Source organism: Pristiophorus japonicus, chromosome 1 (assembly GCF_044704955.1).
Source record: "Pristiophorus japonicus isolate sPriJap1 chromosome 1, sPriJap1.hap1, whole genome shotgun sequence".
NCBI lineage: Eukaryota > Metazoa > Chordata > Chondrichthyes > Pristiophoridae > Pristiophorus > Pristiophorus japonicus.
The window spans coordinates 133,583,391-133,595,621 of record NC_091977.1 but is presented as its reverse complement, the minus strand read 5'-3'; the positions used below and the strand labels follow the sequence as shown (position 1 = coordinate 133,595,621).

At 44.9% G+C, this 12,231-nt stretch overlaps 1 pseudogene; it reads left to right on the top strand.

Annotated features, from left to right (window-relative positions):
- The first annotated feature begins 2,240 nt into the window (after window positions 1–2,240).
- Window positions 2,241–2,418, top strand: LOC139279925 (U2 spliceosomal RNA; annotated as a pseudogene).
- Window positions 2,419–12,231: the final 9,813 nt, after the last annotated feature.

The following is a 12,231-nucleotide window of genomic DNA, read 5'->3' as shown; positions in this document are numbered from 1 at the left end:
ATATACAGATGCTCCCAAGGGATTGTGGGATCCTTTGGGACTCCAGGGGATAAGCCCTCTGGTGGTTAGACATGGTAATTACAGATTTACATACATAACAATAATGTAACTATTTACAATGCGAGTCGATCTGGGGCCTTCCTTTCCCTGGTTGATCGTCTCAGTGCAAATGCTGGTGTTGGTGAGTCGTTTGTTGGGCCTTCGCTGGGCTGCTGCGCAGCTGGCCTTGCTGGACTGCTGGGGGTGGTGAGTCTTGCTGGACTGCTGCTGGTGATGGGTTCTGCTTCGTGGTCAACCGCTGGGTCGGTTGCCACTTGTGTGTGTGTTAGAGGGTCGAAAAAGGTAGAGTCTATTGTGGGTTGTTCTGGATAATCTGTAAATCTGAGTTTGGTTTGGTCCAAGTATTTTCTGCAGGTGAGTCCATTTGCGAGTTTGACCACAAACACCCTACTCCCCTCTTTGGCCAAAACAGTGCCAGCAATCCACTTGGGACTTTGTCTATAGTTCAACACAAATGCAAGATCATTTACTTCAATTTCGCATAACACATTTGCGCGATCATGATATGAATTCTGTTGAAGCCGCCTGCTCTCTACCTGTTCATGTAGATCAGGATAGACTAACGAGAGCCTTGTCTTAAGTGCTCTTTTCATGAGCAGTTCAGCCGGAGAGACCCCGGTGAGCGAGTGAGGTCTTGTGCGGTAACTAAGCAGGACTCGGGATAGGCGAGTCTGTAGTGAGCCTTCAGTTACCCTTTTCAAGCTCTGCTTGATTGTTTGAACTGCTCGTTCCGCCTGACCATTGGACGCTGGCTTAAACGGGGCAGACGTGACCCCATTGCGGGTCATGAATTCCTTGAATTTGGCACTGGTAAAGCACGGCCCATTGTCACTTACAAGAACATCAGGCAGGCTTTCAATGGTGGCAGCGGACGTGCTTGCCGACATTATCACACATTCAATCCACTTGGGGTACGCATCTATAACCACTAAAAACATTTTTCCCAAGAATGGGCCTGCATAGTCAACATGAACCCTAGACCACAGTTTGGAGGGCCAAGACCATAAACTTAGTGGCGCCTCCTTGGGTGCATTGCTTAACTAGGAACATGTATTACATTTGTGCGCACAGGACTCTAAGTCTGCATCGATACTGGGCCACTACACGTGGGATCATTACAATGCCTGGGTGGTTACTGTGGAGATCACAAATGAAAGTGTCCCTGCCCTTTTTTGGCACAACTACCTGATTACCCCCATAGAAGGCAGTCTGCCTGTATAGACATGTCATCTTTGCGCCGCTGGTATGACTTTATTTCTTTCTGCATCTCTAACGGGCCACTAGACCAACTCCCGTGGAGCACACAGTTTTTTTACTAAGGACAGTAAGGGGGCCTGGCACGTCCAGGTTCTAATCTGTCGGGCGGTAACAGGTAATTACTCACTCTCAAATGCTTCTATTACCATAACTAAATCTGCAGGCTGTGCCATCTCCACCCTCGTGGTGGGCAATGGCAGCCTACTGAGAGCATCGGCACACTTTTCTGTGCCTGGCCTGTGGCGGATGGTGTAGTTGTATGCGGACAATGTTCGTGGAAATAGCATTGGCGCAGAGTGATCCTTGATGTGTGCAAGGTGACCTCTGGCGTTTGTGATTTGACAAAGAATTGGAAAGATTGGCTACGAATTTAAAAAAAAATGTTCGTGGAAATAGGAGGTGGGTGGGGTGGTTTGACCCATCCACCTCCACGGAGGTGTGTGGGGGTGCTGACCCATCCACCTCCATGGCACGAACCTGGTATTGCAGTACTTCCAGGAACGGTGCTTGGGCTCTCGGCCTTTTGGCTAAGAGCATTGGCGCAGAGTGATCCTTGATGTGTGCAAGGTGACCTCTGGCGTTTGTGATCTGACAAAGAATTGGAAAGATTGGCAACGAATAAAATTTTTTTTTAAAAATGTGAGCGCAGGTGTGTGGGGGGCACACATCCACCTCCATGGCACGAACCTGGTATTGCAGTACTTCCAGGAACGGTGCAGTGGCTCTAGGCCTTTTGGCTAAGAGCATTGGCGCAGAGTGATCCTTGAATGGGCCCAAGGTGACCTCTGACGTTTGTAATCTGACAAGATGATCTGACAAAGAATTGGAAAGATTGGCAACGAATAAAAAAATTTAAAAAATGTGAGCGCCCATCCACTCCATGCACCGACCTGGTATTGCAGTGTTTCCAGGAACGGTGCAGCTTTCCCTCTCGGCCTTTTGGCTAAGATCAAGTGTAAATAGCGCAAAGTGATCTTTGGCGCTGGAGTTGATCTGACAAGAATTGGCAAAAAAAAAACATGAGCACCCATCTCTGGATGCGGGCTGATGCATTCGTATTTATCCCCTTATTTTCAGAAAAGAGGGATATAAATGGCTTTTGGTCGGTTTCCAATTCAAATTTGAGCCCGAACAAATATTGATGCATTTTCTTTACCCCGTAAACTTCTGTTAACACTTCTTTTTCGATCATACTGTAGGCCCTCTCGGCCCTTGACAGACTTCTGAATGCATAAGCAACTGGTTGCAATTTCCCAAATTCATTAGCTTGTTGCAATACACACACGATCCCGTACGACGACGCATCACATGCTAGTACCAAACGTTTACATGGATTGTACATCACAAGCAATTTTATTGAACATAACAGCTTCCTAGCTTTCTTAAAGGCATTTTCTTGGCTTTTACCCCATGCCCATTCATCTCCTTTACGCAGTAAAGAGTGCAGGGGTTCTAACAATGTGCTAAGACCTGGTAAGAAGTTACCAAAATAGTTTAGGAATTCTGGAAATGACTGCAGCTCCGTCACGTTCTGTGGTCTTGGTGCGTTTTGATTGCTTCCATCTTCGAATCGGTGGGCCTGATGCCGTCCGCCACAATTCTTCTCCCCAGGAACATGCACTTCGAGCATTTTAGCCTGAGCCCCACACGAGTAAGCCGACTAAGAACCTCCTCCAGGTTCTGCAGGTGCTCGACGGTGTCAAGTACAAAGAAATCCCTGAGCATATGCTCCAAGTGTCCTTCAAATTTGCAATGTCCTGCAATGCGCCTTAGCTCACCACTTCCTGGCCTTCAGACCTCTTTTACGTGTAGAACCAATACCTCGCAATCAGAACGCTTTCCTTCGGGTTTAGATGCTCCCGGACCAGTGTGTACAAACTCATCGTATGACTTGTCTGAGGGTTTTGCTGGAGCGAGCAGGTTTTTCATGAGTCCATATGTTGGTGCCCCGCAAACGGTGAGGAGGATCGCCCTTCGTTTGGCAGCATTCCCTTCTCTTTCCAGCTCATTGGCCACGAAGTATTGGTCAAGTCGCTCCACGAAGGTTTCCCAATCATCTCCCTCTGAAAATTTCTCCAGTCTGCCCACAGTTCTCTGCATTGTTGCATTGGGGTTCATCATCTGTATCTCGTCGCCAGTTGTTACACCTTGGATGAGGAGTCAGACTAGATACTGCAAGCTCAAAGTAAGTGTGACTGTTGTCCTTTATTACAGATCTCAGAGTGCCTCTCCAGCCTGTGAGGCCTCCTTATATACAGGTGCTCCCAAGGGATTGTGGGATCCCTTAGAATTCCAGGGGATAAGCCCTTTGGTGGTTAGACATGGTAATTACAGATTTACATACATAACACGTACCATCTGGAATCTTCCGGATTGGTGGAACGAATGAATAGTACCTTAAAAACAGCCCTAGACAAGGCAATCGAAGAGATTGGAAAGGGATGGGCAGACATGTTACCCCAAGTACTGATGAAACTCAGAGCAACCCCTAGTCGGATGACAGGACTGACATCCTTTGAACTAATGACCGGAAGGGCAACGAGACTGCCAGAAGTCTTGGTAGGACCATATAAAGACAGTATACGAAGGCTTGTGATGGAACTTTGTAAGCAGTTACATGATTTAAAAGCACTGGCTAGAGACTAACAAGTAATCAAGGACTTAGAGAACGACACTAAAGAACAAAAGGTCCAAATAACCCAAAAGGCAGTCAGGAAATGGTGAAGATTACCCCAGAGAAGTCCGGGCTCGCATCAAAATGGACCGGACCCTATCAGGTAATAATGGTAGGTGACATGTGCGCATGCGTAGTTATAAGGGGTATTGGCAAGTGGAAACACTGGACCCAGTTGAAAAGGCATGGTCACTAATTAACCGGCGACGACCGGGAAATATTTTTCTTTTACAGGATTCTGGTGCTCGTGGGAACAATGTGGGGTAACTCAAACCAAGGACAACTGGCTGAGGGACAGCAAGGCCTGTATTACAGGGACTTGGGCGACATTAGTTGTGATAAAGAATCAGGAACGTTGACGGTGACGGTCGGAGCAACAGTGGACTTAAATTGCAGCGTTGGACTAACGGGCATAAGACCACATGGCGAGGGGTCGGATCGACAATGGGGATGGGCCAATATTGCGGGACTAATAATATGGGTGAATGAGATCACGGTGTGTTTTGCACTCAGGAGGGAGGGGGGGGCGCAGGGGGAACAAAGATACTGCACCCAGGAGAAGGAGGGGGTGCACATAAGGTGCATGCCAAATTACACTCAATTCTCCGGAGTACCCCAGCAAGGGAAGGATGATTGGAAGTTATGCCCGCCCTCCCAAGGTGCCGACGCCTATAAATGGTGTTGGACACGTTGGTGGCGCCGGGACACACCCCAGCGCCACCGTGTCCAACTATGAATGCTGGGACAAAAGGGAGATTAGTAATAAGGCAGACCAAGGATAAGATACAGTGAATAATTACAGTATTCCTAAATTTAACAGACTTAACCATCCCCAACTTCTGCAGGTCAAACACCATAAGCCTGTATAGAAACCTAACCCTGCGAGCACTGAAGACCCTGAGTCAAAAACCATTAAGTTTAATGTGGAAAGAGGGTCAGGTAAAAAGCAGGATCGGGAAAAAAGAGGGATACTGGAAATGGTAGGCGCAGGATACGCGGCAGGAGCTGCAACGGTAAACATTATAGACTTGCACACGATAGATGATCGTGTCGATGCCCTAACACGAACCTTACAGGGATTATTGGAGAGGGATGAGGATAATGAAAAGGTACAGGCACAACTGAGGAATGGTGCGGAAAGGGAATCTTTACAAGTGTCCCACACATGGCAAGACCACACCAGAACTATAAATTCGACAAATAGAGTGGAAAGAAACTGGAGTAGAATCATACAGACAGAAATAGTATGGGCAGGGTACGGTGCATGGTTACTCAGTGGTATACAACATCACCTTGATGTATTTACCAACTGGACCTTGGACAAAAACATGACTCATGCCTGTGAGGTGCGGAGAAACAGTCATGCTTGGGTCCCAAACGTCAGATGTGTAGCCGGACATTTAAATATAATAGGTTTTGTACTATCTATACCACAGTATGATGTGACAAAGGGAGATCCCCTATACCAAACAAACAATATAGGGGAAATAATAAAAATCAAACTCACGTGCCTTACCATGACCTATCCAGATATGTAATTAAAGAGAACAACAGTATTATGAGTCTCAGCATAGATGATTACTATAAAAATAACCAAGTTGTTTTATGTCGAGATCCACCACGAATGGTCAAAGATGACCAAGTGGACAGGTGCACCCTGAGTATCATCTCCCTAGCACGGGACTACGAAACCACCGCTGCTCCACGAGGAAATGGGGAATGGTGTGTGAGCACCACGACGACAGATGACGGTCACAAATAAGGGAGGAGATACCTCATGCACCATCATGAATACTGACTTCTGCTTTAACCCGCATGACGAGGCACACATAAATAGATATGTTATAAACTCTGAACTGAAAGAAGAAACCATCAATGGGACAATGATAGACACTATCCGTGAAGGGTATGAGAAGGCCATCGGGCCACAAGGAAAACCAATAACCCAACTGAATGAGGAACCAACTCTACTAGAGCAGGATATTCGGAAGCAACGACTGAAATATATAGTTCTGATGGAAGACATAGACAAACTGCAAAGAGACACCGAGAAAATGTTGGCTATCCAGCCGTGGTATCAGCAGCTTTGGAACGCTGGACTCAATGTGCAAGTGCATCATCTTGGTCATCTTGCTATAGTTAGCCTGTAAAAAGTGTAACTTACGCAAGAGGCAGGCCCTAGCCCGAACAATAGTTAAAACACTGAATAAAGGGAATATAGACAGTTCAGCAGAAAGGACTTATTTAGTATAACTTTGATAGGAAAGCCAACAGGTGGGTCCTGCAGTTCGGGAAGTAGCCCTACCCAAGCATGGTGCATGAGGTATCTCCTCCCTTATTTGTGACCGTCATCTGTCGCCGTGGTGCTCACACACCATTCCCCATTTTCTCGTGGAGCAGCAGTGGCTTAGATCAGCCATGATCTTGTTGAATGGCGGAGCAGGCTCGAGGGGCTAGATGGCCTACTCCTGTTCCTAATTTTTATGTTCTTATGTTCAAGTGAAAGAACAATCTTGGAGGCTCACCCATGAGGACGTAATTGGGAAATGGCCTATCTTGGGCATATAGTCAAGGGCCATTAGTGGGGATTGTAAGGGGCTAAAAAAAACGGTCACTAGAGTGGAGACAGACCGATGGTCACGAATGGAGATACTGAAGGTAGTGAATTGATCCGACACGTAAAATGGTCCAGATTAAGAGGGCTTATCAGTATTAGGAGATTCTGAGGAATCAGGAGTTCTTCTGCCTTAGGGTATGGATTATAATATTGACCGATTATGTATAACTCACTTATGTATGTAAAGCACGCTTATACACTCGCTTACATTGAGTTAAGAAGAGGGAAGCAGCAATGCCTGATGGTTAATGAACCATCTGTTGGATTAACCTTAGAACAGACTCAGTCCAGAACAAGATCACAAATGTTTGGGAACATAGATTTTAACAGCATCTGAATCTCATGAGAAATTAGGACATTATGACTGAAGTTCTCTTGGGAACAGGATAAGAAAGCAGTTGTTTTGGGAACAAGATAGTAAACCCTGGGAAGCAAGGTTACTTCACACGTCATGAGAAACAGGCAAAGTGACACCATTGAATAACACATTCCAGAAGGGTGACATGTGATGAGAGATGGACAGGTAGGGAAGAACCACTCAGAGCTAGTCTGATAAGAGTCAACAAATCAATGTAACTTCACTGATAGCAGTAGATCAATCTATGGTTTTGTAGGAGGGTCGCACACCTCAGAATATGTATAACTGTCATTACAAACTGTTGTTCTGGGAAGTGTTTATCGGAACATTTCCCCTGCATGCTTGAATAAAAAATGGTTGAACCGAAGTTTTTGTCCGAGTGATTCCGTGGTCGTCATACAGCGGGCGGATATCAACTCCTTATATTAGGGAATCCACCTCGAGGAAGAGAAGTCTTCCTTTTGCCCCAACAATACGGGCGGGTGTCAATTCCTTATATCAAGGAGTCCACCTCGAGGAAGAGAAGTCTTCCTTCTACCCCAACACATTGGAAATGGCGACGTCTTCTCTTGCGTGCCTTCCTGCTGCACACAATTTGCAGGAGGCGTTCCGCTGCCAACACTGAGCCCATTGCCTCTGCAAGCACAACCTCCACAATGAGGCCTCTGTGTTGTACAGACTGAGGACCCTAGCCCACTAGCATTCAATGCTGCTCTGAAAAGGGCATCTGACAAACTTATGAGAGGTCCGAAAAATTCTCAGCCAAAAAAAATGGAGATGCATGCAACACGCCTTTTAAAGTCCGCTGGCGGTCTTGAGCTGGCACTGTGCACTGACCCAAAAAACAGGCAGCCGGAAGACTTTTTGACCTGAATTTTCCTTTCAAGGCGGAGCCGCTGCAGTGCGCGCTCTAATTACGTCGTTAAGGACACATCTGCAGCAACGGGACGGAAGTAAGGGGAGCGGGGTGGATAGTCATACCGCAGCAAAAAGCCCTGATGGGAATTCTGCGAATGTCGGCCGTCCGCCACAAGTCGGCAGTCATTCCGTGCCACCCCATGGCCGCTGCTTTCAGGCGGCTAAAGGCTTTGCCGGAAGGCCTAATTTCGGCCCCTGGGTCTTGATGATGAACCTGAAAGACGGCACATCCGACAATGTAGCATTCCCTCAGTACTGCACTGATGTATGTGACTAATTTAACTATTCATGTCGTGAATTAACAACAGCAACTTGTATTCTTATAGTGCTCTCTGCAGATGCAGAACAATGTCTCAAATTGTTTAACTTTAGGAGGACAGAACAGTGGATGCCAAATAGGAAAAGGATAAATCAAGGTTAAGGTGGGGGAACCAAACACAGTCAAAAAGAGTTTCAAGGAGTTTTTTTTTTTAAAGCAAAGAGGTAGGTGGCAAAACAGAGGAATGTGACAGGGAGTTCCATAGGACAGGAGTCTATTGGCTGAATGAGCAGCTATCAACAGCAAGGTGGAGCAGCAGAAGATAGGGAGAAGTGCAATGTTAGAAGAGTAAAGGATGCATGCAGGGATGTAAGACAGTGAGGCCATCGAGGGAGCTAATTTTGAACTTGCTGTGATATGAGGAGCCTAGGATTTTGTGCAGGTGAGGATGCAGGCGTAGCGTTTTGAATGAATTAAAGGTTATGGAAGGTTCAGGCAAGGAGATTGGCTAGGAAAGCAATAGAGATCCAAGCCACAAGTTTAAGGCATGGACAGGAGCTACAGTGGGGTGGAGGTAGAGGGAACAGCTATGGCAAAGATGGACAATCTTGTGGTGAAGAAAATGGTCTTAGTAATGGAACAGATTGGGAAGAAGAACTGAATCTGGGGTCAAGTAATACACTGAGAACATAATTTTGACCAGTTTATTAAACGTATTAGAAAATTTATAATTGTAATGTTTTTAATTTTAAGAGTCTCAAATTTTTAAGTTTTAAATTCCTTTTGTTCAGTGCTGAAAATTGCTTTTCATTTTGCTCAGTATTTATTTATTAGTACTATTGATATCCAATTATCTTCTCTTGTATCATGCCCCATAATTGCAATTAATTGATTTTAACTTGTTCATGAATTACTTGCAATTATAATTTGCCTGTAACCACTATGATACAGTTTTAAAATCGCTGATTTTAATTTCCATTGCAATTGTGTTTTTCCTTTATATATTTAGAAAGGAAGACTATTACTTTTAGTTGAATTATTTAATTTGAACAACATTGCATTGCCTGCATATCAGTCATCCGGTCTGCCAAACTATATTTTATAAAATAAAATCTGATTTTCTGGTTTTCATGAAAATATCTCACAAAATTTAGTTTATTTTGTTGCATCTACCAGTATGAAAAACAGATTAATTGATCATAAATCTAATTTGCTACTTGTAGGACTTCCAAGCGTGCAACTAGTCTGCCATGTTTATCGACAGAACAATAGTGACTATATTTCACAAAATAATGTATTGGATGTGAAATGTATTGGGACATCCTGAGAGATATGCTAAGGCACTATATGGCCTAGAAATTTGTGTAGGCTGAAAACCTGCCGGTAACAGTGCCAGCCAATGCTAATGCTTGCCCTCTGAATGAGCGCAGGCAGCACTGCTATTTTAATGCTGCCTGCTAATTTACATCAGCGGAGCAGAGAATCTGTGCTGCAATGCACTCGTTCCGTGCTAACCCAAACAGGAGTGTGAAGATCGCGTCGGAAGGCTTGGTGCGGTATTCTCGGGCAATGTGCTGTGTCGGAGCATTTGCTGACAGCTTTTGGGTTTTTATATCGAGTCTGCTGATGGCCCTTGTAGGGTTGGAACATTGTGAGTTGTGAAAGATGTTGCATTTGTTCGTCCACGGTTCCCCTTACTTGTGCAGACATTTCTCTGGGTGTTGTGTGGGTCCACAAATGGGTGCCAGACTGCCTGGTACTCCCACCATTGCTGGTTGCCATAGCTCCACAGATCTTTGACCCAGATGGTTGCAGTGTGGAGGTTTACACGATGGTGCCGAAGGGGGAGGAGAATGAGGATGCACCATCTTGCAGCTATCAGTGACAGTGCACTAGCCTGCATATCGCATAGGGCATTCACTCCCTGTTAAGTGGCTCTTAAAGCACAGGCTGAGATCTGGATGGACTCCTGGAAAGACCACAAACACTGCAGCACTTATGTCCTTAAACCATTGCATGAGACATCAGTTGAATTACATTTTTAAAAAGGGGAACATGAACACTTGGTCAGGAGTTTACTGGTATAAATGGTGCAGAAGAGAGTTCGATTACATTTTTCTTGCTGAGAATATGCTGCCTTTTAAAAGCAGACTTCCAAACTTTGCGTATCATTTTATCAGTTCCTAAACTAGAAACCCTAACGTATAAAATTTAAGGAAATTCAGCTTTGATTTTTTTTCCTGAGTCCAACTCATTTTAAAAGTACCTCCTATACTGTTTGACTGACCAGGGGGAGATTTGATGCATCTAAATTGAAGCAGTTATCACTCCAATAGCTCTCCATAGTTAACAGTTATCCCAGCAGCTGTTTACAGTATGGGTTCTAGCTCATCGCCGCTTTCTCTGCCTCTCTGTGCGTGGACGTGCTTTGGAGAGTGCGGTAGAGGAGCAGCGAGCTCCAAAATGCATGAGCGGACATCAATTCAACATTGCACGCCAATTGATGTCACACTCCAAATTAAAATAATTGCGGCGAGCGCAGGCAACGGCAGCGCTGTTGACGTCACAAAAATGGCAGCTGCCGCAGGACCCACCAGCAGCGACAGAAGTGAGGTGGCCGCCATTTTATTCCCCAAAATGGGCCTTAACGACCAGCACTAATACCTCCAATTTCTAGGCCTATATAAATAACATTTTCTGACCCCATATCCTTTCTATCATAAAGACCAGCTATTTCCACCTCTGTAACATTGAATGCTGCTCTTACCTCAGTCCATCCGCTGCTGAAATACTCATGCATGGCTCTGTCACCCGCAACTATTCCAATGCTCTCCTGGTCAGCCTCTCATTCTCCACCATCCATAAATTTCAGCTCATCTGAAACTTTGCTACCCATATCCTTTCCTGCTCAATCATCACTCCTGTTGATGATCTATATATTCTTCCAGCCTCCCAACATCTCAAATTTAAAATTGTTTTCCTTGTATTTAAATCCTTCCATGGCCTCACCCCTCACTACCTCTGCAACTTCCTCCAGTGCTACAATTCCCCTCCACTCTTCATTTCTCTGACTCCAGTCTTTTGTGCATTCCTATTTCCCTTCACCTTGCCGTGCCGTCTTGGTCACATGGACTGAAATCCCCTATCTAAACCCCTTCTTCACCTTCCTTTTACATAGTATTTGCAGCACAAAAAAAGGCCAACTGTTCCATGCCGGTGTTTATGCTCCACATGAACCTCTTCCCACTCTTCTTCAGCTAATCCCAATAACATCATTCCATTCCTTTCTCCCTCATGTATTTATCTAGCTTCTCCTTAAATGCATCAATGCCAGTCCCCTCAACTACTCCTCGTGATTGCGAATTCCACATTCTAACCATTTTCTGGGTAAAAAGGTTTCTTCTGAATTCCTTATTGGATTTATTATTGACTATCTTTATATTTATGGACCATAGTTCTGGTCTCCCCCACAAGTGGAAACATCTTCTCTACGTCTATCCTATTAAACCCTTTGCTAATCTTAAAAACCTCTATCAGGTCACCCTTCAATCCTCTCTTTGCTAGAGAAAACAGTTCCAGCCTGTTCAATCTTACTTGATAGGTATAACCTCTCAGTTCTGAATTCATTCTCGTAAATCTTTTTTGCACCTTTTTCAGTGCCTCTGTATCCTTTTTATAATATGCAGACCAGAACTGTGCACAGTACTCCATGTATGGTCAAACCAAAGTTCTACACAAGTTGAACATAACTTCCTTGCTTTTCAATTCTATCTCTTTAGAAATGAACCTCAATGCTTTGTTTGCTTTTTTAATGTCCTTATTAACTTGCATCGCTATTGTCATGTATGTAGACCATGTATACTAACTGTATAGTCACTTAAGGTGTGCCACCAGAAGGCACTGCAGTGGGAGACCTGAGGGTCACTTGCATAGGTGTGCAGGGCCCAGTATAAAAGGTTGCCCACCATGCTTGTGCCTCACTCTGGAGTTACAATAAATGGGACTAAGGTCACAACAGCTCAAGTACAATACTAGACCTCGTGGTGTCATTCAGAAGAGTATTAAAGACATAACAACTGGCGATGAGA